The following is a 27,937-nucleotide window of genomic DNA, read 5'->3' as shown; positions in this document are numbered from 1 at the left end:
CCTGTTCCCGAGGACCTCACCTGTGACCTGCTTTGATCTCACAGGTTAAGGGTCTCAGGGACAGAGGGGCATACTGTCAAATTAAACTACCCAGGAAGGGTTTTAACTATAGAGCAACCGAATGTGCAAAAAAGGAACATCGGTGAGATGAAACGTATTAAAAATTAGGAACTGCAGAGCCGCTGCACCCAGACAAAGACATGACCTCATCTGACGTTGGGATTCTGCAGCAGCGAGCGGTCTCCCTGGTTTGCTGCAGATCAGAAGCAAAACCGATCAGTTCAATTAAAACATAATCCTGACCTTTTTGTCTGCATTTCTCCCACAATCGTCTTTTGTTTTGCTGAACATCGTTTTTCAGCAATGCAGCAGATGAGCGCATTGTGGGGGAGACGCAATTCATTTAGGAGGAACTATTTATTTTAAACTGTTGGTAAATGACAAGGGGATTTTGAACATGATTTATTGAGCTTATACTGAGTCTATAGCTGTTCAGAGCTCAGTGATCTCACACAAATGTGTTAAAGATAATAGTAGCAGAATAACAGGCTTAAAAGTATCCTAACCAAAACTCTTTATACATACACAGCCAAATCGTTAGTTAAAACATAATGAAAATGTGCAATATCTTTATTTCTTGATACTTTTCTAGATACGAGATCCACAAGATTCTGTAAAAGAAAAAGACAAGTTTATTTACAGATAATAATCTATGAAGATTCATTCACTGGAGTTTATAGTTCACATTTATCCCGTCACAGACATTTTAAGTCGCAAGGGTCTTACAGGTTTGAAAATCCCCTCGTGCATTACTCATTATTACTCTGTCATGCTTTATCTTATCAGTCAAGTGTTAAGAGCAGAAGAGAACCTGCTTCCATACTCACCAGTTAGGATTACAACCGTTTTCAGTGGTTGTGGAGAAGAAGATGAAGAGCGGGACAGGGAGGGCATCTACGACATCGGTCCACCTGTAAATTAAATCAAATAATGTCACTTTAAGTCAAAGACTAACATAGTCAGTGTAAAACTTTCGGAATATTTTGGTCAAAAAAGATAGAAAAATATTTGCGTAAAAATATAACAAGCCGATGCCACCCACTGGTAGACAGAGAGAATGACACCAGTGACTGGGAGAAGACTGATTATGTTCATGTGATGTGCGAAAGGGCCATTAGAACATTTTATGACTCATCTGTCGCAGGAGACATGTTTTCATCACATATAAAACCTCAGCGTGAATTTGATTAAAGGTGCAATGAGCCTGCATCACGTCCTGCATCAAACGCTGCTGCATTAATGCAGATTAAGTCTAACCCACAGGTGGACCTGACACGAGCTACAGGCCTCAGGATTTTGGGAAAACGATGTTGAGATTGTCTTAGTTAATGGAGCGCGTGACAGATGTGGCAGCTGGATCGGTCAAGAGGGACCAGCGATTATAACCTGGAAATGAATTATGGATTTGTTCGCAATGGAGAACGCTTTACTTTTAAAATGGTTAAGTTCATGTCGGCATCAGTAAAGCAAACCGGTGGGTTAATGAGGTGAAATCATGAAGCACAAAGATAGAAATGGACATTTCTGAGTTGAACACATGCATGCTAACCGCAGTAGGACGAAATGCATATTGTACAACATTGCCATTCCTTGACTGCTGCTATTTTTACTAACTTCATGTCCTGGTGAAAAAAAACGTCAATTTAATCAGTCAAATGTTTATCTGAGATTCACAATCGAGGTGTGAACGGAAAGTGAGAATTAAAACAATGAGCAAATCAGACCTGAAACATAGACCTGACCTGTCGACAGCACACAGCCTAGATGCGAATTGAAGTCCTCTTCAAAGGGTGCAAACACACACATTTGTACTGTAAATATATACAACTAGAAGAGTGTGCACACATGCGTGGACCAAATGCAAGCACAGACGCAAAGAATTATTGATGGAAAAGTTTCAGATAAAAATGCATGCCACCTCTGCATAAAAACCATAAAACCCCAGTCACCTGGTGAGTGTAAATGTTAAATAAAAGAGACATTCACCTTCAAGTCAGCGTCTTCTTTTCTTTTCTTTCCTGCTCAGAGTGAATCTGTGTTTCCTCTCAGCTCCCTCCCTCTCTCCCTCTCTCCCTCTCTCTCTCTGATGGTCTCTGCCGGGGCCAGACAGAGAGCCCAGCGGCAGGTAGGTTACAGACAATAGTATTGATTCCATTCTTTTGCTCCGTACCAACCCACCTGACTAACTACAACATCTATACAGCTCCTCACCTTTTGTCTCCGCAGGGCTGCCGTGACAAGCACACCGAGCTGCCAATGAGAGAAAAATGAGGAAAGAGAAAACGCTTCCTTACTTGCGCGCTCACACACCACTGATGACATACACACACACACACACACACACACACACACACACACACACACAAACTCATTTACCAAACATGCTGCATTCACGCTCTCCAGCCGCCTCTCTTTGTACCTTAAAGTCTTTCCTCTTCCTTTCTCTCTCTCCCTCTTTTACACTCTCTGGTCGTCAACCTTCCATCTCCCTCTTTTTCCCCTCACGTTTTTCGAAAGCCTCACGTCTCTAGTAGCCCAGTAAACCCACCCCCTCTACACACATACACACACACACTCCAGTCTGTGAGCTACGTGTCTGTGTGTAAACGTGTGAGCGACGGAAAGAGGGAGTGAATAAGAGTGCAGTGGGTGCATGCGGGTGCATGTGTGGTTATATGCGTGTCTCCGAGAGAAAGGGACCCTGTGCATGTGTGTGTGCGTGAGCGAGAGCGAGAGCGAGGGAGAGTGGGGGGAGACGGAGGGGGTGGTGGTGGTTGCAGAGAGGCTAGCAGAAAGTGGGGGATGGAGGGGGAGGGTCCGAATCTCTAATAGGATGAGAATAGAGAGAAAATATGAAGCCCAGGAGTCTCATGAACCTGAGAGGCTGACATTACTGCCTCCTCCTATGTGTACACCAATCATACCATCATCACATTGATTAGAGGATTTATGGCAAAGGCTGGAGCACAACTGTAGATTGCAGCTGGAGCGAAATCAAACGCACTAAATCAACCCTCTGTGGGAAAACCTGACCAATTACAAGAATGCAGCCTGATTGTACAGCTTGAAATCAGAGGTGGACAATGCAGAGTTAATTGCTTGGTGCAACCGATGCATGGTGCAGAGACAGAGGCTGTTTAAACACATCGATATACTGAGAAGTCCATGCATCAATAAAGAAACTTGCAATATTGTACTCTGTACCTTTTCACACCTTTCATATTTCTGCGTGGTTGCTTGGTTAGTTCACAGCTCCACGGGCAGTGTGACTCTAATATTTGTGCTGCTCTCTGTGAGGACAGAGGGCTGCAGTCGTGTTTGTCGGATAACAGAATCATGCGGCCCTGAGGGAAATTCAGAAATGAAAGTAAATCTAATTTGGAGCTACTGATTTGCTGTCTGTTCAGCGAGAGGGAGCATAAACACCACACTTGATGTGTAAGCATCATTAATGGCCCTGAAGTGTTCGGACCGTGTTGTACAACAGAGAATATCACGGATGTGTCACACATCCAGAGCAAATGAGGCTTTCGCTGGGGCAGGGGAAATACTTTGTATGTTCTTGGCCTTAAGCAGCAAGCGAGAACTGAGGCCTGTGATGATGCCTCCTTGATGGATAAGTAGTTAACAAAAGCAAAAAAGAGGTAAAAAAAAAAATACAGGAAGGAGTGAGCACGTCCATCTCTTGCAACATATTTAAGAGCCCCTCTCTCTGAAACCCAGCAAACATTGTGCAATGAGAATCGATTAAAAGAAGAACTGATCTTCACCTTCTTTCAAAGGGCTTCTAGATCAGGCTCCTGTTTCATAAATATGCAACACGAGGATCCAGCCTTTCAGAAATGTAGGTTACAATAAAAAACACACCACTATACATTCATAATACCTCATGAATATTCATGTTGGACAGACATTGCCTATGTACGACTCCGTGTCACTCCAGCAGCAGGTATTCCAGACACATACTCTGCACGGCTGAATTTATTCCCTGCTTTGATCCTATTCTGTCTTATTCACAGCTCCCATGCACGACAGGACTCTTCACATCCTCCTCCGTAGCCGCAATTGTACTGTAATGCCATGCCACCTCAATTTGCATACAGACAACATGCTTAATGTGCTCCCTCTATCTGCTGTGATATGTGCACTACGTGTTCTGTACCGTCCATTTGCACTACATGCGAGTTCCTGTGCAATATGTGCCTGTGCAGCACACGCGTTCTATCTGATCCTACGTTGATGTCACTAAGATGAATTGTTGCACGTTTACTGCGCGAAGATTGCGATTGTGAACGGATTATAAAGTGCAGGAGTGTCTGCCTTCTCTCCTCTGTCTGCCCTCTTGCCAGCAGACTACATTAGAGCACAGCTTTCCAAGACAGCGGCTAGCTGGACGCCATTTTGCATTAAAAACAGAGAAAAGGCATCTATCTCTGGCGTGAGCAGTGTCCGAACCCGAGTGACAAATACAGAATGTCACAGACAGGTGTGTGTGTGTGTTTGTCAGTGTTTGTGTGGGTGCGCATGTATGTATGTGTGTGTGTGTGTGTGTGCCTGCGGCTGCACTCTGCAGTGCCACTGTGAGACAAAGCACTGGGAGTGCTCCACAGGGATGACATCATCAGTCTGGGATGATGTCTGCCTCGTATGTCTCGGGATGCTCTAGTTTGCCGTTACATCCCCAGAGACCTGGAGACAACATCTTTGGCAACACATTCCTGCTCATCACACATATTTTTACAACTTAGTGTGTGTGTGTGTTCACAGAGGCAAAACAATTGTAAACCGGCTTGTGATGTTTTTCTACTGGGAGAGGTTGAGGTGTTTTACTCATGGTTCCAACATTGAAAGGCGTTTTTTTCGAGCAGCGTACTTGCAGGCGGAAGAATGTTAGTGTAACAATCTGCTCCCACATATGCAGAGTGTGCAGCATCTGCCAGGCTGCAAACGGAGCCAAGTATAACAGGACGCTGGTGCAAACAATCTTTGGTGTATAAGAGGAGAGAAGGAGGCCGGGCTCAGCCCTTCCTCCAGTGCACATTATCCTTGCCCCGCACACCTTGCAACTGTCAGACATTCAGCCGTCTGTTCTGGCAGGAGAGCAGCGTGGTGCGGTGGATGATAAAGAACGCTGCGACTGACAGTGCCGAATCAGCACAATTCCCTCCTTCCAGGAGAGGAGAGCTGGATATAACGCACTGCAGATGGCTGCTGTCTCAACCCCCTGGTCTGACTTAGTGAGGGGATGGGAGGAGGGCGAGGTTGGGGGGTAATGAAACTGGATAAATAAGTGTGTGTTGGTGGATGCAGTGGACTGCACAAGGTGGTAACATGGAAGTCGTAGTAGTAATGGTAGTAGTAGTAGTAGTAGTAGCATGTGTATAAAAAGAACAATGTCGGACAGACAATGCTCCTCCACCTGTTGTAGCAGTAATACATAGATCTCATAAATTACAGCCAAGTACAGGCTGGGGGATTTCCATAGTGAGGATGTATAAAACATGTGGCTCATGTAATCTATATGTATTCTACATTGTGTTTGGTGTTTTATCAGGGACCATATGAAAAAAACTGACACGGGGAGGGGGCAGAAAAAGTAGATTTATTTTGTTTTGTCAAAGGGGCAAGGGTCTGAAAGTTTCGATTGAGAGTTAATGTTTAAAAAAGGGGAACGTTGCCTGTGTAGTTAAATGCAGAGGAGAACAATCCTGTGTCTGTATCAGCATTATTTTCACTTCAGTACAAGAGGGAGTGGTGGGGATTTTTCTTAAACCCTTTCCTTACAACACTGTCTTGAGACGTTGGGGGAGGGTAATGCAGTATTAATTTCTGAGTCAAAGAAAATATTAACAAAACTAAAAAAACAAAGATAAATCATTCAGCTGCCTTCTCTCCGTGAACATCCAGCGTGCAATCCCTCATCTGACAGCAAAGTAAGTTGTTAGATCAAAATTGAGCTTGTTTTGTTTCCTCTCTGGAAGCTGCTGCAGTGGGAGCGACTGATCGCCCGAGCCCGAGCAACAGCCCGACAAGCAGCGGTAGGCCCTGCTGACAAAAAATGTCCAGTTGCTACAGATATTGTGCACAAAATGACACACAAGCCCGTGGAGGAGTCAGAAAGGCTTTGCCCGTGGGGAGCGCATCCGATTAGACCTTGTGAGAGGATAAAAGGCGTCGCAGCTGACAAAGGACGAGTCGTGTCATTAACCACTGGGAGATCCTCTACTTACCTCTCTGCTGGGGGTACATTAGACGTGGCAAGAAGTGACTCCGCAGGGAAAGCTAGAAGGTTGTACAGTTATCTCCGTGCTGTTTATTATGCGAAACCATACAACCAACTACCTCACACTGCAGAGCACAGACTGTAGAGCTGCTCTCCAGACAAGTTCTTCGCCAGCAGGACGCAGGTGGCCGTGTACGTACTCTCCCCTGTCTGGCTTCTGTGCACCAGTCGGCCATTCACCTCACGCCTCACGCAGCCGTTATTAATGTTGTCAGATAGTTAACGTCCTTTAAAAAAAATCCTTTATTCAAGCTATTTGAGATTGAGATACAGCCTCAAAAGGGATTTACCCATTTGATTTGTGTCTGCTGCATGCTTTCCTGCTGTGCTTAAGATCCACTTCATGCTGTTTTTCTCCTTTGGTCTCGATTCAGGCAAAGACATTTTCATTCACTGACAAGAATCGTATCTTCCCACTGAGCTAAGATCTTGGTGTGAGTCTATTTGTGCACGTTGTTTCAGCAGATGAATCGTTTGAATGACCGGTTTCATCTGGAGAGGTATGAATCTGCAATCATGACCGAACAGGGAGGGTTAACACGCCGAGTGCCGCAGTGGCGTCGATGCCACAGATATGGAAGTGCCCTGTAGCTGCAGCGGAGGAGCTACAGATTAGTTACAAAGAGCAGGTGCACATAATGTGCAGGCACCAAGAGTAGATGGATAAATTCATTATAGACACACACGGGTGGAGGAGAAAGGCTGACATATTCAAACGGGCTGCACGAAGATATGAGACAAGAGATGTTGATCTGAAGTTTGACAATGTTGGAACAGAGCTATGAAAATCTGTTTCCACACACTAAGGCCGCTCACGCAGCTTTGAGTACCTCACAGGCTTAGATTCTCATGTTCATTCATACTCTTCTCTATCCGTTACTTAGGAGTTATCGCCCTCTACTGGTGGCCATGCAAACTGACATCTTTACTCCACATTTGTGCATTTCAATGCCACAGGACTCTGCAACAGAGCAGCATTGACATCTGCAAACCGACTGAGGAAAAACAGGGTTTGACCTTCTAGGCTTGATTCACACAGGTAAACAATTCCATCACGTCCTCATGCAACAAGCAAAAAATAACAAAAAATCCCCATGCAGCTATATATGTGTCCAACTCATTAAACCATGTTTGGCTTTGCACTCTCCAACATTTACACACTGCAGCATTTCACCCCAGTGAGCTGTCTGACTCCACTTATTAGCTGTCACAATTTCATTGGAGTTAAATGTCATCTGCCATAACACTGTCATCACCATCAAGTCTGCTGTCAGCTGCGATATCTAAATCTGTGCGACTTCTGCTCCGCCGTCAAACTGAGATTTCCCTTCACGTCAAACACAGAGTGGGAAAAAAAGACGATGAAACCAAAATGTAAAAATGAAAAACTTCTTTCAGATCTGTGGATCTTCTCTGTAGCAGTGCCGGCGGTGCTGCAGTACCACGTTCGCTGGCACAAGGCTGCATACCGGCAGCTAGTGGCCAGGAGTGTTACGTTACACCGAACAGACACTCAGACGTAACTGGGGCAAGATGAGATGACACGTAAATGCCATTTCAAGAGTTTCAGCGGCACCTGATCAAAACAGAAACGCTGTAACAAATTGATTCAGAATCGCAAAGCTTTGAAGAAATGAAAACCCCCATGCAGCAAGTCTGCGACAGAAGAGAGCGGCACTGAGGAGCGCTGCATTCTCTGCATAGAAACACCGCTTTGTGGGATTTAAGGCATTCACCTCCCAGTAAAGAAACACAGCGGGACAGAGAGAGTCGTGGTGGCGGCACCTGTCTTTCTGCAGGCCTCGTGTTGAACTGCGCAGCTATGAATTCACAATGTCCCAGAGAGGAGGCAGAAGCTAGAGCCAACCTTTAAACAAAACCTTGAAACTGGCAACGTGCTGGTTTGGCTGTAGAAAGGTTGCCAGGTAAATTTGTGTCCTACACATTTCCTCTTCCTCTTCCTCACTTTTTTTGTATCTCAAACCTTAATCCTTCTCTCTCTGCTGCTCCCTTCTTTCTCTCCTGTCCCGAAGTGCAGCCCCCCCCCCCCCCCGTCTGCCCTTCTCTCCTCCCTCGCTCAACCTTTTCTCTGCTTCAGCCCTTATGGGTCCCCCCCGTTTCCCGCCTCTTACCCTTTTAACCACCCTATGTCTGCAAACCCCTGTCCTGACCCGCTCACATGCTGATGGGCCTGCTTTAAACCCCTGCAATATCTTCACAGTCAAATCACGCAGAAATGCAGCGTAATTGTGCCGGTGTCAGCTATCCTTCTCTCTCCCTCTCTTTCTCCTTTGCTCACTCCAGCCTTCAAAACGGCCTGTGTGAATGTCTAAGCAGCGAAATACTGCTCCACTCCAAAAAAAGAACGTCTGGGATGATTTATAAGTGCAGCGGCCTCACTTCGAGTTGAGAACCTCTCTCCCACGTGATCGTCGTCCACATACGGTGACGCAACTTGCGACAGTTCTGACGCGTATGTCACAAAATCACATATTTACCTTTAAGCACAACAAGACAAGTTCCCTTTCAAAGCCGTGATGGTAGGTGATGAAATGAACATGATGTAACTTGGGGAAAAACTCAAAGATGGTAAATGTGTGCGCTGCTTCCAGAGTTCCGTGCCAATTTTTTATATTGAACGTGAATATGTAGAACTTCTGCTACGCTCTGGCTTTGCAGCGAAGCATGCAGCGTCTCCAAAACATCGTAGTCGTTTTGCAATGTTAATAACATTTGAGCGTAATGTGCTGATCTGCTGAAATATGCATGTGTTTTCTCTCCCAGGTGAGAGCAATCCTCTATCCTGCACTTATCAGCTTTGGTCGACGCCAGCCTCACATATCAAGATGGCAAAACGAATGTTGCCATGGGAACCTCTTGCCTGGCAACCCCAACAACCTGGCAACTAGCCAAACTGTTGCTATGGCACAAGTGTCAATCTCCATATGCTGGGATTGGTGTGTGCCTGGCCCTGCGTGGCTCCTCCCCCCCCTCAAAGTTTCCAATCAAATGCATGATGGTAGAACGGGTTTGGTTAGAAATTGGATGGGGGTGGATGTGTGTGTGATGGTAGGGAAATTATTTTGCCGATTAAGAATAAGAAGCTTCAGCATCCGATTAAAAAAGTGTTTGTATCTTCACAAATACCATCATTCTATCATCATCGTCATCTCTAGATTCTGAAGCAGTAAAATCTCATTTGAGACATTTCAGAGTCAGTGCAAGCGTTGTTGAATTGGATAAACATGATTCGACAACTATTTCCCAATAATTCAAGGACAAATGATGCAAAAATGTAATGTTTTAGATGAACGCCTAGGGGTCCTTGAGGGTATAATAATCACAACGTGTTAACTCCTCCTTATCAGTCAATAAAACGTGTTAATTTAACAGACATGAGTGTGCATGAATATTAACCGTGACAAGTATTATTGTTTCAGCTCTTATTGCTCTTAAAATAACACTGACTACTTAAAATGCGGCGACCACAGAGACTATTTGAGTCAATATTCAAGAAGAACGTTTCAATAGATCGATGGTGGGCTAGTTAAATGCAAGCAGTGACGTAATTTGGTGCGTTTAAGTGAAATGGATTATATAGAAAAATTGGTACCTTGAGATTACTCCCTCTCCAAAGTTTGCCCGGTGGTCCTCAGATGTGAACCGGAGGTCGACTGAAACACACGCACACACACACACACACACACAAACACACACAGGCACACACAGAGAGAGAGAGAGAGAGAGGTTGCGGTTAGACGAGCTGTTGCGCGTGAATAGAAAGACTGTTTAACCAAAAGGTCACAGGTTCAATGCCTGCAACAGCTGAAGTGTCACTGGAAAAGAAATGACACAGACTCAAGAGATGCTCAGCAGAACAGTATCAGTCCTTAAATATCACACACATGGTCGACACACGAGTGAAAAGAGGTGTTTCGGGAGCAATGGGACATAAGAGAAGGAGGATTCCTCGTAAAACACAGAATCAAACAGCAGCATCCGTTTTGATTCAAAAAACATCAAACAAACTTTTTTTTATGTGATTTTCAGCGTGAAGGTGCAACAGTGAGAAACACTATTCACCCTGCAAAGTAAACTACTTTAAAATGAGCATCATTTAAAAACCAACAGTGTTAAATGTTTATCCAACATGATCAGCATCGAGCTGATTAAAATGATTAAGAAAAACTCTATCATTTCAGTGTTTCACAGCTTGAAGGTCTCAGGGGAAGGACGTGACCAGTGGCAGTGTGACATAAATTCAGTTTGACGCTTCATTTTCCGTGTGAGATTATTCCGATAATCGTTTTGCGGGTGTTTGAATCGTCATATCTGAAAGCCATCTCGATGCACACATGCCTTCTGCGGCGTGGACAAAGAGATGCACCAGCTTGGAGTGCTAAGCCTCCTGCTCTGGTTTGATAAATATAACTTCAAAAGAAGGAGCCAAACAGCTTTGGCTGGCCGACTGCACAATGAGCATAATAACTCCCCACCCCCTGGGAGCTCCAGCCTAGTTCATTTGCCCTTGCGGAGCGCAGCCATGCCTGCATGTGCACATGTGTCTTTGTTTCAGTGTGAGCCTGTCGGAGGCTCCCCACCTTCTGCTCTGAACAAAGCGGATGTATAGAGGAACCTTTTGGACCTCATTTTTTACAGAGGAAATCCAGCCCCCTCCCTCTGCTCCCTTCTATTTGCCCCTCACATGTAATGCCTGATTGACCACAGTTCCCCTTCAAGAGGTCAAAGGGCAGACAAAACAGTCTGGTGTCATGGCAACCTGTGTGCCACCAACCAGAATAGTAAGGGGCTGAGCAGGAGGGGGGGGGGGGGGTCGGGGGGAGCTGTCAGTTAAACCTATAAGAATGCCGCCTTGTATTTGTGTATGTGTGTGCAACTCTAAAACGAGAAGACACACACATGGCGCACCTGCCCTATGAAAAGGACCTTTCTAATTTGCACTCCAGAATAATCCAGCCAAATCCCTCGGTGCAATGCACTTAAGTGTAGTACCTATGAGAGTATCGGGTGGCATGCGCGCTGCAGCGGTGTGTGTTTGCTGTTGCTCGCTATGTATGCGCACACTCGCGGGCGTGTTGTCTGTGTGCGCGGGTTAGACACTCCTGTGCAAAAAGGTTCTTTGTGACCGCTCGATGCAGTGGCAGCGTGTACGTGATGGGGGAGGGGGGCTAACGGATAAATGGGAGGCAAATGCATTCAGATCAATACTGAGCCGAGAGAGGGCGAGTGGGGCTGGGAAGGGAGAGTGGAAGGTGGTGAGTAGAGAGGGAGGGGCCATGGAGGGACTGATTAATCATTCCTGTATTGTTATTGACTTTCTGTTAAAGGGGGTGAGTCACACTTTGAATTATGTGCCTGTGCTTGTGTGTGTTTGTGTGTGTTTGTGTGTGTGTGTGTGTGTGTGTGTGTGTGTGTGTGTGTGTGTGTGTGTGTGTGTGTGTGTGTAAGTGTTTGTGTGTGTGTGTGTGTGTATGTGTGTGTGTGTGTGTGTGTGTGTGTGTGTGTGTGTGTGTGTGTGTGTGTGTGTGTGTGTGTAAGTGTTTGTGTGTGTGTGTGTGTGTATGTGTGTGTGTGTGTGTGTGTGTGTGTGTGTGTGTGTGTGTGTGTGTTTGTGTGTATGTGTGTGTGTGTGTGTGTACTGTACTCAGTGAGAGCACAAAGTCATCAATTACAGACGCACAGTTCCTAAAGGTTTTTGGCACTGTGGCTGCTTTAGTCGTGCTCCGACTACCTCTTCTTAGCTCCTCGGCTCGTAGAGCCACAACTCTCGGGCACTTCGCTCACACGTTCGGAACAATAACCGTGAAGGATTTAATTATTCATGTTTTGTAAAAAGAGCTAATACACTGTTCCATTTTGAGCAGGAATGGGGGGAAGCGAAGGCGGCGAACAGGAAATCCCCTGTGAGGAGTTAATGAGGAGCTGACGACTGAACAGACACAACAGGGAGGGAAGGAAGGAGAGAGGGAGGGAGGGAGGGATAGACTGCTGGAGGTGGAGGAGGGGAAACTCTGCCCCCGACATCTGACCCTCTGGCTGTGACCTTGTTCATTGTCTGAAAGGGCAGAGAGTGGGCGCACCTGAGCACAAGCCACGTGCACTGCGTCTTAAAACGTGCTCTGCAGCTAGTTCTTTTAAACCAAACACGCAGGAAACGCTCTGCCCCGGCAGACTTTGATTAAATAAACAACACAGGCATAATTAGTTTACAGTTCTCACAGCGTGACACCAGCTTCAGACGTCGCCTAAGGCTGTGTTTTCCTCTAATTACGCCTCTTTTGAAAAAACAGCAACTTATCAGATGACTTATCAGACGACTTGTCGGAGGACGGAGGGCCGAGCTAACGCGATGAAACCCCCATTCAGCGTTACCTTGAACTCGAACAATGAGTCTGGTGTTTGTGCTGGGGCCACTTCCTGACCTTTCCATCCCTGTGTGGAAGCAACCAACCGCAGCCTTTCTTTTCATCTTACAGATGTGAGCCTAACAGCCCACGCCGGCCAAAGAACAGCCGCCAAGTTTTACCTCCTCTCCCGACTCCTGAATCTTGTAGGAGTTTATAGTATTTTATATACATGACGTTACGTGTAATGTATATGGACCAGTTGACACTGGCTATGAGAGTGTCTCATTTTTGTGGCTTAAGTGCAGCTGAGGTTCACGGTCTAATGATCCGCTGAGGAGATCAGACACACACCTCCTCCCACCCTCCACTTTCCTTTCTTTCTTATCCTCCCATTGCTCCAGCATCAAACCCATTCTTCCTCCCTCAAACGCTTTCTCCCATTCTCTCCGTCTGTTTTCACCCACTTGTCTCTCTACCTCTCAGACGGCCTGTTTCTCTACGCCTTCATCTTTCTTTCCCCCCTCTCATTCACACTGCGTGAATATCTCCTCCTCTCTGTCTGGCACCAGAGAGCTGGCACACTCGAGGGTGTCGCTGTGTGACGCGGGCAGCTGATACCTCCGACGCCATTGCAGAGCATGTGTATCAACGCCGGGGATAATGGAAAGGCCTGTGAATGCTCTCAATATGTTGCCAGAGGACACATAGTGACACTTTAAAAAACTTAATGCTAAAACTCAAAAATACTTTTTATGGGAACATCTAGGAGGATTTTTTGTTTTATTCAATGATCTGCAAATTTTTTTCAAAATACCAATACATATTCAAGCCCAGAGAATTGTCAAGTTGCTTAATGGTCTGAAGAATAAAACCTAAACATAATTTAGAAATATAAAAGAGCAAAAACTTCTAATTAAGATGTGATCAGTTAATATAATATTTTACTTGATAAAAATAGAAATCATTAACTTTTTATTTATTGCTGATGAATTGTTAAATATCTTGGGGTATTTAGATATAAAAATCCATTTCATTCTCAGTTCTGTACAGTAAATAAGAAACTACTTCAGCTTGATACCCATACAGCTCACTAATTAAGACATGCATAATTTATCTTTCATATGGATTAATCAAATGAGATCGAATGTGTTAATTTGTGAGCTTTAGAGGGATTTAAAACTGGATTTTGTTAACTTTACACAGAGCCAGGCTAGCTGTTCCCCCCTTGTTCCAGTCTGTGTACTGAGCTAAGCTAAGCACATACTTGTGGTCTTACATGTAAGTAGTAGGAACATTGGAGGGGCGTTCACTTGAAGGAGAGAGGTACGAGACCCGAGGTGTTAGAACGACCTTCAGCTGGTCGATCAGTAAGTAACACAACCTGCCGATATCTATGAACTGGCTGTTTTACTCTGCCTTTATTATAGCGAACCGTTGACCCTCATAACATATTTTTTTTGTCTGTTTATTTTCATCTATCACCCTCTCCATCGCAGAGTTTCTCTGATTTTGTAAAATTATTAAATCCTTTACACTCAGTTTTCTTTTCTCAATACACAGGCTACAAATCATTGATATCTGCTTTCAGGTCTCTACTATAAACGAAATGAACGAATAAACGTTGCTATTGCTCCGTATAGACATATGACTCCTCTCTCTCTTTGGTGAACATTCTTCTATCCTCTTATTCCAAAGAGGTATCAAATGTTTTGTCTCCTGTGCTGTAGCTGCTAGACTCTTTGCCAAGAAATATTCTCCATTGCCATTTTAACAGACACACATGAGAGTGGCATTCATTTCTCATATATAATCAGTTTCAGTATACTTCCTAAAATGTTAAAGGCTCCACATGACTATTTCCTGGTCCACAGTTGAACCAGCTCACGAGAAGATACGAGTAGACGTTGCCTCATGACATCAACAAAGCCCATTCCTCAGGAGCCTGTTCCATAAATCACACATGACTGACGTACTGAAGAGGACACGAGGGCAGCAGCACAGAGCGGTGCACTAGTATTATCACACTCGCATGCATTTTCCTTATCGCTCACTTTTTACCCAGCCGCCCCCTCCACCGGCTCCTGCGGCTCTTAAGATGTCTGTGAGACATCTAAAGAGCCCGGGAGGAGAGAGGAGAGGATCAAAACTTGAGACGGAACACAGGAGAAAAAGACACGCATCAAGGATGAGACGGGCGTAGGAACTCGGGGATAAAGACGGAGATCAAACGCGAGATGGAGTGGTGGAGGGAGACGGAGGAGACAGACGCGGGGGAAGAGGGGCGAGGAGGGGATAGAGATAGTTCGGCGAGGTAAAAGGCAACGCTGTGACCTACTAATGCAGAACTGAGGAATTCTCACTGCTGACTCCAAACACATTCCTACAGCCTACAAATATTAACCCCCACCTCACCACCTCGGCCTCCATCTGAACGCACGAGGCAGCCACCTGGCCCCTGCACGAGGAAACCATTCATTTGTCAAACTGGTTAGTGGAAGAGATTCTAACACTGTAACCAGAGACAGGAAAAACCCCAAAGAAAGTCATTAACCAAAAAACAGCAAGTAGTAATTTACCAGTGATCAGAAAACGTGTAACATGATGTAAAACTTTAGCAACACAATCACGACAAAGTAGACAATAAGTGAGTTCTTTATGCTTATGACAATAAAGAATGGAGAAATGTCTAAAACAAAAAGAATGCAGCTTTACATGAACGCAGTGCTCGCTTGTTGCTGCTCAGACGAAATGGTTGAGCTCTACTTGGTAACTTAGCTTCTCTTGAGAGAGACGTATGTCCATGTAGATCAGAATCTTATGATGTCAAATAGTGAGAATCTGTGGGTTTTGGTGTTTAGGTTGCTGCCGCATTTTGAGATTAATGGTTGATCAGATAAATATATTTAATTAAAACATTTCCAACTGTGGCTGTAAGCTAAATAAAAAAATGTACAGGTATCTCATCTCAAAGACACATAATAATGTTAAGAATTACTTGAGTGTAAAAAGTTGTTCAATACTACTTGAATATCCACTTAAAGTTTGGAACAATTCAAATTTTCTTATTGTTCAAAATCCAGATAAACAGAGCGCATTTAAAAAACCTATATTTTGTATTAAACTATTTTAGTACACTATTTAGTTTCTTAACTAATCTTATTCAGTCACAGTTAATAAAGGATCAGAGAGGGTAAGATATTTTGTCATGATTTAAAAAAGGGACATCGCAGTTTACGCTGAATGTTTCTTAGATACCTGGGCCACTTGGTAAATGTAAAACATCTGATGACAAAATATCTTGCGATACACAAACACTAATCAAAAAAGAGCCATTCAATTTGATAAACCTTTCTTATCATGAAGATATGAACTGTGCTGATTGACACAATGACACAATGATATAACAGTTGAATAGTAAACTTTTATAGTATGTATTATAAATCGTACTGTTTCTAAACCCCCCTAACATCTCTGGCATCTCTGCAGTATTATCCAATATTAGCTTTAAGTCACATAATCTCTTCTCCAACCTGTTACCCAGGTACTGTAAAAAGTATATAATGAGTATAGGTATATACTAGGAAAAAGTAGAGAGATGTATTCAAATCTACAAATTTAAACGCACTGCACGCTGTTACAAATTGGTCCTTTTGGGGTGTTATAGTATTACATATTTAATAATATTGCGTTATTATTATTAATATTACAATGTACACATTAATATGTAAAGAGTGTGTTAATGTAGTTGTTTGAGGTTGGGCTAATTGTAAATATTTGAGGTACCACTGGGTATTTTAAACTATGGCAGAGCATCCCATTCATATGATCATCTTGTAATTAGTAACTACGCCTGTCAGATAACTGTGGTGGAGTAAAAAAAAGTAAAACTTTGAATATTGAGCAGAGAACAAAGCCTCTGCCACAAAATGAATCACCTCCCACAACATCTCTCAGCAACTGACAATAACATCAAGTCGAGCATCTCCTGCAACTGGGACAAAACACAAGAACTCCATGTCAGCCAGACATGGAAACGGGTCAAACTTTGTTCGTCTTGCAGCACTGAGAAACATTATCAGCACTGCGCTTATGAAGTAGGAAAGCCCTATGGGTATCCAGATGGAGCTGTCTCTCTCTCTGCCCCGTTTCAGCCCCATGTCCTCGAGAAGGCAGACAAATGCGGATGCAACTGGAACACTGAGTCCGGGGGGAATAGCTCTCACTCCGACCGTGAGAGAGAGCGTTAGTACATCCACAGCAGTCACATGCTGCAGTGCTTTCTCCTCATGCCGGACCCCGCTGCCTCTTTTGTGTGTTTGTGTGTATGTGTGCGCGCGTGTGTGTGTGGCCCTTTTTCGTCTCTTTCACACCAGAACTACATAATTGATAGCGAAGGCTGAGTTATGTTTTTATAAAGTGCAATACATTAACGGCTTCCTCTGCACTCTAAAGTTTAGATATGCTGGGATCAGTAAGTGGTGGCCTCAAGTTGAAGAGGTTTTAAATAACTGATACATTCATTGTCAGTACAATAAGCCGGGGTAATCCATTATTTCTGCCAAAGTATTCACTATTATTACACAGACGCTGTGGAGAAGGGCTGAATGCCTCAGATGCTCGTATGATTTAAGCGATTTATCACTAGAGCTCTTAATCTCTGTTTTCATTTTGTTTGGAAAAGCGAATGGAAACCTTTGATTTACAAAATGCACCACAACCACAGACACTGTATTTGCACTGAACTGACATTCGATCTCAAACTTAAAGCCCATTCCAAGGAATTTAATCATTAGCTAAGTAAATGTGTGAATAACTCAGTAAGTAAGAAGCCTTCTTACTTACTGAAGGTTAAGGATTTAATAAATGCAGTTATGGAAGTTGTGTGATGATGTTTAAGTCGAGGCAACAGTCTGTACTGCTCCAAAGGATACAGACAGACAGACAGCTCCCATGTAGCTGTATTGGATGAGTGGGGTGAGCACTGTGCAAGAAGACGTCGGACATCGAGCTCCCAGTGCCGAAGAACATCAAACCAACTCCACACATCAAGGTCGGTGTGATATGCAGTTAACCAGATTATTTCAGCGATTGATTGTACTTGTATCAGTCGAGTCGATTTGAAACAGATCAAATCAGATTAGATTTATCACCAGGAAACAGTAATTGGCAACAACAAATGGCCAATTGATGGATTGTCCAAGAGTTTTTAGTAATTGGTTGAACAAGAAAAGTTATTTGACGTCATCTGCTTGGTCTTTGGAAAACTGTGATCATGGCAGTTTCCTTTATATTTTGATAATTTATTTTGATTGATCACATCACACGTTCAGTTGATAATGGAAATAGTCCATGTTTCATCTGCATATTACCTACAGCAGTGGTGTTTCTTTTGCATGAAACTGTCATGGTGTTTCTTTTGCATCAAACTGTCATGAAAATATATTATTTTGCAATTTAAATACTTGACATGCTTTTTATCTGTCATTTTATTAATAGAAAATGAGGATGTGACGACTCAGTTCTCTAAAAAAGCTTTTCAACTTGTCCTGAACCACTGACCAAGGCCTGAATCATTGTGATGTGGAGCATTGTGTGCATGAGATAAAAAAACAATAATATAAAGTAATATTGAATCCCCAGAGGTGCAGAGGTGTTAATAGCCCAAAATACCCAAAATGGTGTTAATTTATTTAAAACTTGAAGTCACGGCTGACGTCATTGCCCAGCTGCCTACTTCTGTAAATAAATGGTCACTTCACTTTATTCATTTGCACAAATATGTGCAAATTAATAAAGTGAAGTGACCATTTGAGCATGCTCTAAATAAAAATGTACCACTACTTATTTCAAACTCAAAAATAAATGCCTGCGTTTACCTGTGCTTTAACTTTTTCGTCATTGCAGTCTATGGGCACAAACCAGCCGGCAACCATCAAGGTCGGCTATTTGGGTGTTTGGTTCCAGCACTAAGTCTTCAGTTGAGCTTGACTCCAGTCTGTTTCTAGTAACACCATGATCCTCACAGACCCCCTACAATCCACTGATAAGGAAAACCTCATCTCGGGTGGCAAACCCTGGCATGGAAACAACTGGGGCATTTTAGAGTTTGCTCGCCTGCAGTCAGGGGTGCAGGGGCCAGGAGCTGCATGGAGATGGACGGGCGGGTTAAGCGCACGGACAGAATGAGGATATATCGCAGGTCCTCGAGCGGAGACGGCACTAACTTGTCGATATTAAAACAATGGAGGGCAGTGTAGACAAAAAGAGAAACAGGTATTTGGTGAAGGGAGTTAGGTGTTATTGGACGATGGACGACAGATGAGGCTTGGTCGTGTGCAGCATTAACACGGACACAGACTGAGACCTCAAACAAACAGTGGAAGGGGAAGTCGAGGGTGGGACATGTCAGTTCCAGAGCAGAGAGAGTGACGGACAAATACTTAAATACTAAGTCATCGTTCTAACAGTTTAACACCAGCGGAAAGTACGAACCAAAACCAGACTACAAATGATGAATAGATTTACTAAGACAGTTATTGACGCATAGTAATGGCAGAGGAGTGAGTGCTCCAACCCAGTCCTTCCTTCCCCCTCGTCCTCACAACTGGGCCCCAAAATACGCCTGAGCCTTTTGACAAACGCTGAGCTTGATTTCAGCCAAGAGCTCTTTCAGCAAACACGCACATTCTGTCAAGCAAATGCAGGAGGTAAAAGGCATGGCTGGGATACGGGAGAAGAGACCGAGGGGGAAATGTTCCAGTGGGAGTGCGAGGAAGGAAAATGACTTTCGGTACACAAACCAGCACAAACCACGCCGGAACTGAAAACAGAAATCAGAAATAGGCAGCAAACACGATAATAGAAAGAAATGATACGTCTTCGTGAATACTTTTCTCCTGAAATAATAGCTCAAGAGGGATATAAAGAACAGAAGGGAATTTCAGCATTTGTTTCATAAGTCTGCCTTTTTTTTTCTTTTTTTTTTACCTTTTCCCGCGTCTCTTTCCCCGATTCCAACTTGATTCCTTCTTTCCGCTCCCTCTTCCTCACTCTTGAGTTAGGGCTTTCCCTCTCGACTTGCAGCCTTGCATCTCTATTTCACTCCAGCCTCGTCGGTGTTGCCTCATCTCCCCCTTCGTCACACAGCGATTTCTCTTCTTCCCTCACTCCTCCACGCTCTGGACTTTGAAGGGAAACGTGCCTTGTGGACAAAGGAAATCAACGGCGTGAGGAAAGTACCGGTGGCAAAGGCGAGCGGACAAAGTCACGAGCAGTACAGTGAGAAGCAGGAGGAGCTGCTGCTGCTCAGCTTTTGGCTGGGATAGCATGTGCTGGAGCTGCAAAGAACCGGTTCCACCGTACGCTTGTACCGAGAGCACACAAAAGTCTTGGTGGTGCAAGAAACGGAGAATGCAAGAGGAGGGAGACGGCATCAGTCATCATGTGTATATCTATGTGTGTGTGTGTGCATGTGAGTGTGCATGTAGGTTAGGAATGAAGGAAAGGAGAGAGGGAGGGACAGAGATTGAAAGAAAGGTGGGAGGGACTAGGAGCAGTACGTGGAAAGAGGAGAGGGGAGGAGACATTTTTTCTCCGTTTTCCTGTTCACAATTTTTTTTAAATTTCCCCCCTTTTTTGTGTGAAATGATCCCCATTCTGTCTCCGCACACAACTGCCTTGTCAGTGGGTCATTATTCTACCTTTCCACGACTGTTTCCCCCTTGTCATATTCCCCTTTGTCGGAGCCAGCTGTGTCTTTAAGCCCACGCACTTGAAATGAGAGAGTGCATTTCTTCCTCAGTGTACTTCCCCTCCGTTGGCCCCCCAGCACACAGGAAAGAGACACAGCTTGCAGGAGAGAGAGAGGGACCGAGAGAGAGAGAGAGAAGGACAGAGGGGCAAAAAGGGGCAGAGAGAGAAATGCAGATGGGGGAGGGGACGGGTTTGTAAATGGTGGTTTCAAGGCTACGCTGAACCTGGAAATGAGTTCAAGAAACATATAAGATGGACATTGTGCTGACTCGAAAATGATACATTAGTCAGAAGTCGGAAGTTTTTCTTCTGCTGAATCAATATTATAGGAATGTTTTCTGCGAGTGAGGAAAGGGTGAACAGAACACACTCCTGTAGAAATATGCCCACTAATACGGGCATACACTTTGTGGTTAAAAAAAAGTGTGCCCATATGTTTATAACATCATGAAAGCACACAATTGAGAAAGTGCAAGGCTAAGGTCGGCCCATTAAACAGAGCCTCACATATCTGCACAAAATCTCCATGGCAACTGACATACAGGTGAAATGTTTCATAATAAGACAACTCGTTATGTTGTGGGTCATAAATGGACTATTCAACCGGCTCATGCTCTTATCTATTTGTCATTATTTTCCAGAAAGGGAAAGAAAGAAAGAAAGAAAGAAAGAAAGAGAGTGGGCAGTGCACTCACCTTGACTGATTTAATTGTTGAGACAGCAGAGGGGGAGACAGAGTGGAGTCAGGAGCTCTGGCAGGATTCGATCGCAGGCCAGCGGGGGCGTGTGGTAAACTGAGTCACTCGACGCCTCTCACAGCACGGACCTGCGCATGTTCAATTTCCCAGCGTTAGTCCCTGAGCATTTAGATGGGGGCCAGAGTTTACACAGTGGACTTTAAAGTTCACAGAAACATCTCGTGTCGAACTTTAAAAAATCGGAATCTCGTGTCACCGCAGAGAAAGTTTCACGACATGTATGCAGAGTTTAAACTACATAATAAGAAAATAATGTAATGTACAGGAGGAAATAAACTTAAGACTCTCTCGCTGTGAATTCATAGGGTTTTATAGTAGGCATCACTTTAACAGGAAATTAACCATCATTTTAGAATTTTAAGAATAACTTGGTAATAATCACAGAGGAAATAGAAACCGAGCTTTCACTGTTAAGTTATGAGCATAACACAATGTGAAAACTGTCTACAGCAGCGGTGCGATGTAAAAAGCAGATTTACTTAAAATGTTAATTAAATTTACATTTCCAAACAAATAAAGTTTCAGATAATAAATGAGCAGTGAATTATTATTCAATTCGGTTTACATTGTTTTTTCTGCTATTCACTGATTAAATGAAGTGAATCTTTATAATGACTTTTAAATACTAGGAAATGCGAGTTGTACGTTTTCCGGTTAGCGCTGTAATGTATGCCATGTTTAGACTGTGATCATGTGAAACAAGGAGAGGGGCTGAAATACAGGCAATTAAAAAGTCAGTGACCAAATTAAATCTGGAGAGAAAAGGCTTTGTTGCTGATTTATCTGGCTTAGATCAACAAGATATAAGGGTGGATGTAAGGCTGTCTTATATATGGAGAAAATATGAGGGGGGGGGGATATGTCAACATCACATGCAAGTACAGCATTTGAACCCTAACAGTAAGGGGCCGTCTAAAGCAGGGCTGAGAGACTTAGTCCTCAAAATATTGTAACTATTGTTTAAGAATTACTGGGGAATATCATTGCATTTGACCCTCACACTAGAGCCTGCTGGTTCCCAACCTTTACAGTTCGTGACCCTTTGCTGCCAACCAGTGTTTTCTCGGGACAACTTGTGATGTTTGATGATGATGATTGTTGTTCCCTTCCCAGATTTTTAATAAGTTAAGGTCCTGAAAAGGTAAAAACTCCCAGTGTGTGTACCCAGTAGACCATTTACACAGCAGCTCTATTACTCAGAATAGAAGATAAAGACATGTTACTCTTAATGGAGGGTATCTTCAGTACAAGTACAGAGTCTGATTCATGTAAAAAGTAATATGTGAATTAAGATGTTACTTAAAAAGTTCTATTGTCACAGGATTGTTTTTCATTTGAGCAGCTATCGTCAATATCTATATATATCGTGAATGGATCAAGTGATGACTTGTAAGAGAAAGGTGTGATCGGAACATTCTCCACTGTTGCAGGAAGCTTTTACAATTACAGCAACTAACTGGAGATTATAATGGAGCATTTCAATCAATAGGTGGTGGAGACCAAAAACGGAGTGGATAGATATTGGACTTACATTTATCAAAAGACTATATACATGAATCCAAATTCATGACAATGTTTTTCAATGTCTGCTGGAGGTATAAATAAGCAAATGTTTGCTAAAAGGTTTGCCCTATAAACTAAAACACTGCACCCAAGGGGCTAAAAAGTTAAAGCAGGTTTAAAGTTTGACTGCTTTGAAGGAGTTTATTTCCTCTCCTTTCCAGATTCTTCTTGTGACCACATAGATAGAGGGTTCAGACCCGACTGTAGCTCATGCTGAAGGTGACGGGCCGATCCATCATCTTTAACGCAGCCCTGGAGAAGGTCTTATCTTCTTATTTTCAAAGAGCTAGCAAGACAGATGAATGTGATAACGGACTGAACTTAATACGCTGCCTTAAAATGCTACAGAAACAAGTGCGAAACGTTCGTTAAAAGAGGCACCACGCTGACAAAAGCTTAATTTTCAATCTAAAAAGAGGGCACCAGCCTAATGCATTGCAAATACAAATAGGTATCGACCCACTGAGAGTCGGCAGGGAAGAGGAGGGGAGGGAGGCGCTGGTTGGATGATAAAGGTCAATAGAGGTGTGCGCTGCATTTGCTCGCACCTTTTTGTTAGAATATGTTCCATTACTAGGGACCAGCAGCGAGGGCGAGGGAGTGGATGCCATGAGAAACAGTTCTCTCTCTTAATGCAGACAAACTATTCCCCCAGCCCAAGGACAATCATTACCTGAGGGGAAAGAGGCAGCATGTGTGTTAGGGGAAGAGATGCTTATACTGGTGCTGATCTTGAAAGGGCCTGGCCGATCGATCACATTAAGCTCCCTGCGAAAGAGAAAAATCAATATGTTTTTAAAGGCGGAGCAGGCTACTTGTGGTGTATGCGTGTGGGCTTCATTGATACCACCAGACGCGCTCAGAGAGACCTCCGCTCCCTGGAAAAGAACGATCACATTTCGAGGTCAAGTGGTCTCATTTCCAATACTTATCACCGAAATCGCAGGACTTTTGAGGAGACGTGTGTGGGTCTGTCTGAGGCGTCTCAGTTCGGGTTCCCATTATGGTAGCAGAATGCTCGCAAGTGTTTGAGGAGCACAAATGACACACTGACAGGGAAAATCAATAGTTTTCAGTTGGAGAAAAAGTTGTGCAGAGGCTCAGCAACAGAGCAGAGCAGAACAGACGGAAAGAAAGAATGACCTGTGACTCTTTGAGAAAAGTAATTGCTTGCTTAAAGGCAGCGTAATGCAATCAGTCGCACAGCCAACAGCAAGAATTGCCTACAGAGGTTGGGCTCGGTGAGACGTAGTGGGAAAGAGGTCAACGAGAGCAAAAGAGCGACGCAGGGAGACGGAGGGGAAACAAAGACGGAGAAGGCAATTTAATTTCCATCAGTTGTCAAAACAACACTAATCAATACAAAAGACACCCACTCTTCAACTATTCCTACCTCTCTCTCTCTCTCTCTCTCTCTCTCTCTCTCTCTCTCTCTCTCTCTCTCTCTCTCTCTCTCTCTCTCTCTCTCTCTCTCTCTCTCTCTCCATCTATTTCTATCTCATAAACTAACACACTCTCTGCAATAATTTACTCTTGAGTTGGCATCTGGGGCAGGGGAGTGAGCTCAAGCCGCCAAGGCAGGAGGAAAGAAAAATCTACACGGATCTGACATGCTGTCCTCAAGCTACCTGCAGATACACACACACACACACAAGCACACACAAACAGACACACACACACACACAAATGTAACTAGCAGTGAAGGAAAGAAGGAACATCGAAAAGTACATAAAAAGAAATGAACGGATTTTTTATAGAATATGTTATTATAATGAACTAGTGTAAGAAGTGTATACGTCCGGTTTTCAAAATAAACTGTTGACATGGAGACTATACAAAATGCATTCTTGGAAAATAATTTCTTGGATTAAATCCAAAAGAAGTATATATCGTTTTACGTGTGTCATTTTTATGAATGGCATTTTGACAGGATTCATTATGAGATTTTACAAAAAAAGTCACACATTTTTTGCTTCAAGTAGCTAATTTCTGGATACTTCAAAGTACTATATAAACACTTTGCTCAATAAGTTCAGAGAGAGACTAGTATGCCTGTCTTCAGGACCTCCCTGACTACCTACATAATGAATATCAACGAGTTTCACTGAATATGTTTGGAGATTTTTCAAAGTTAAGTCCAAATTTTTCACTGTTTACAATTTTTCAAGGTAAAGTCCTACATTTTCACTGTGGAATAGATCATTTCAAGATACTTCAAAGTACTATAAAAACACTTTGCTCAATAAGTTCAGAGAGAGAATGATATGCCTATGTTCAGGACCTCCATGACTACCTACATACTGAATATCAACGAGTTTTACTGAATTTATTTAGAGATTTTTCAAAATAAAGTCCTACATTTTCACTGTGGAATAGATCATTTCAGGATACTTCAAAGTAATATAAAAACATTTGCTCAATAAGTTCAAACAGCGACTGATATGCCTGTGTTCAGAACCTCTCTGACTGCCTACATACTGAATATCAATGAGTTTTAGTGACGAGAGACTGATATGACTTTGAAAAATCTCTTAATCTATACAGTGCAAATGTTTAATATTCAGCTTGTAGGTAGTCAGGGAGGTCCTGAACACAGGCCTATCAGTCTCTCTCTGAGCTTATAGAGCAAAGTGTTTTTACAGTACTTCGAAAAATCCAGAAATTAGCTACTTGAAGCTAAAAATGTGTGACTTTTATTTTGTAAAATCTCTAAATTGATACAGTCAAAATGCTATTCATAAAAATGACACGTGAGACGATATATACTTCTTGTGAATATAATCCAATCCATTTCATTTTCAAGCATGCATTTTGTAGATGCTTCATGTCAACAGTTTATTTGGAAAAAACGCTTCGGGTGCGTTTACCATAAATGTCAGTATATGCGCGCAGTAGAATTTCTGTTTCGGCTGATTTATGACCACAGAGATGCGAGTGTCAGCTGGCTCGACAGCAGTTCCAGATGTGCACAGCAGAGAGGGAGAACATAGAAGTGTTTACATTTCGGCTGAGACATAACAGTGAGATTGAATAATGAACTGAATACTTGGTAATCAAAACCTAAATCCTCGCATCTTGACGTTGACCCTGTGACAGATGCAATACAATCCTGCCAAAAACACGCCACTTCAAATTATCGGTTTAAGTCAGACGAATGTGTTTGACTAGAAGAAGTTTTAAGTTCATGAATGCACGAGGGTTTATAATACCTGACAGATCCAGAATGGAGGAGGAGGAGGAGAAATTATGATGAAGGAGCGATGAGGAAAAGGGAAGTCGAATTTATAACTTGGTGTTGACTCTGTGGTTTTTCTTCCACTTTTAATTTGTGAGAAAATAAACCAGCCTGCCCTCTAGTGGCCACAGAGGGAAACACACATTCCCCGTTCTAAAGAAGTGGGTCATAACTTTTCATTTGTAATTTTACTCAAGAACTCAAGTACAATTGTGTTCACTCCTTTTTGTTTTAGAGGGAAATATTTTCCTCCACTGTGTAATTTTCAGATTAAGATTCTATAATTAAAAATATGTGATACATCATTGCAAAATAAATGATGAACATGTCCGCAATATTTTCTAAATTCAACTGTTTAAATTTAAGTCAATTACAATTTTATTTATATAGCACATTTAAACAACTTGGTTGACCAAGGTGCTTGACAAGTATAAGGTACAACAAGAAGACAGTAACACGCAGTACATCAGAGTACAAGTGATAAAATAAATGAGAGGGGGTGATTAAAATCATCCAGATCTATCAACTGCAGCACATCGCTAAAGTATTTACGGCATCATGATTTGATGCCGTAAAGTGTTTGATTTTTACCTTTGTGTCGTGAATAGCCCACACAGCTATGCTAGGTTCACCTCCACATGTTATCTTTTGGGATCTTACATTCTCTGCATAATAATAATAATAAAAGCAGTGATGCTACTACTACTAAAAACAAAAATTCATATAAGATAAGACATTTGAAGTAACATAAGAATATGTTAAAATGACATTTAAAAGAAAAGGAAATACAACAAATTTTCTGCAAATTTTGGTAAGAATAATTTATAATATATAATAATAATAATAATAATCCTTACAATTTCAATAGGGCCTCACTGTCTGTCAGTGCCTGTCAGTACTCAGTAACCCTAACCCTAACAAATTAAATTAAATTAATCCTGCGCAGTCCGCTTCTGTGCAGGAGGTGCTGGCTGTAAGGCAGGAATTGCACACGCAGTCTTTTTTTCTTTTATTCATTTAATTTAATGTTAATTTTTTACTGTTTGTATATTTAATTAAGTTAAATTTACATAGTGTAAGATATTTTGCAATTAATAATTGCCAATTATAAGAGTTCAGTATATTGCCGGAAAGAGTGGGGAATGAACCCGCAAGCTTCTTGTTGTAGATCGGGCACTCTACTGACTAGGCCACACCGTCTGCTGACTCCCATTAGGAACTAAATACAATAATAGGATGGACAAATTATCGTGTATGTGTGTGTGTGTCCGTGTCATTCTATGCTGCTTTTGATATCTCTTCAGAGAAAATATTTATATGTTTCTACATATATTTGACAGCCTTACTTAAAAGTTACTTTTATATTTTTGGATTTTAGATACTGGATGATTTAACATACCTTAAAAACTTTTTGTTAGAGAATAAACCAGTAGTTTCAAACTTGTCCTATGATGCCTTACAAGAATTACAGTCTGCTGCTGCTTGTTTCCATGTGATGTCCTGAGGCTGCCCCCTGCTGGCTGCTGGGTTCCTCTGCTGCTCCTGCTTGGTTTGTGAAGGTTTTGATTAACTAAAGTTGTTCATAAAAGAAAATCTTTAATATCCTTCAAGGGCAATTTGATGTACAACCAGCAACCAGTGCACAACAAAAACAAACCAATATATACAATGTAAATAAAACACAATATAAAAACCCTATAGACTAAGTAGAAGGGGAAATTAGCTTTTAATAAATTAATTGATAAGTCGACTAACAGAAAATTACCGTCAACTATTTAGATATTTTCGAAACATTTCATTCTACTTTTAATTTCCTGTTGTGTTTCTAATTATTATTAATGTTCGTCACATTTCCTTGATGAATGTGTGGAGGTGTTATTACCTCTGCTAAGGAGGTTATGTTTTCATCTCTGATTTG

At 42.7% G+C, this 27,937-nt stretch overlaps 1 long non-coding RNA gene across 1 annotated transcript; it reads right to left on the bottom strand.

Annotated features, from left to right (window-relative positions):
• Positions 1-57: 57 nt before the first annotated feature.
• Positions 58-26,077, bottom strand: LOC128449751 (uncharacterized). The gene is made up of 7 exons (XR_008339906.1): positions 25,994-26,077; positions 23,458-23,552; positions 21,159-21,289; positions 19,699-19,912; positions 9,957-10,017; positions 888-971; positions 58-671 (listed from the first exon to the last, which is right to left on the bottom strand). It is a non-coding gene; the product is annotated as an uncharacterized LOC128449751 (long non-coding RNA).
• Between the last annotated feature and the right edge of the window lie 1,860 nt (positions 26,078-27,937).

Source organism: Pleuronectes platessa, chromosome 10 (assembly GCF_947347685.1).
Source record: "Pleuronectes platessa chromosome 10, fPlePla1.1, whole genome shotgun sequence".
Taxonomy (NCBI): domain Eukaryota; kingdom Metazoa; phylum Chordata; class Actinopteri; order Pleuronectiformes; family Pleuronectidae; genus Pleuronectes; species Pleuronectes platessa.
Note: the sequence above shows the minus strand (reverse complement) of the source record. Positions and strands in the feature narration are given on the sequence as shown.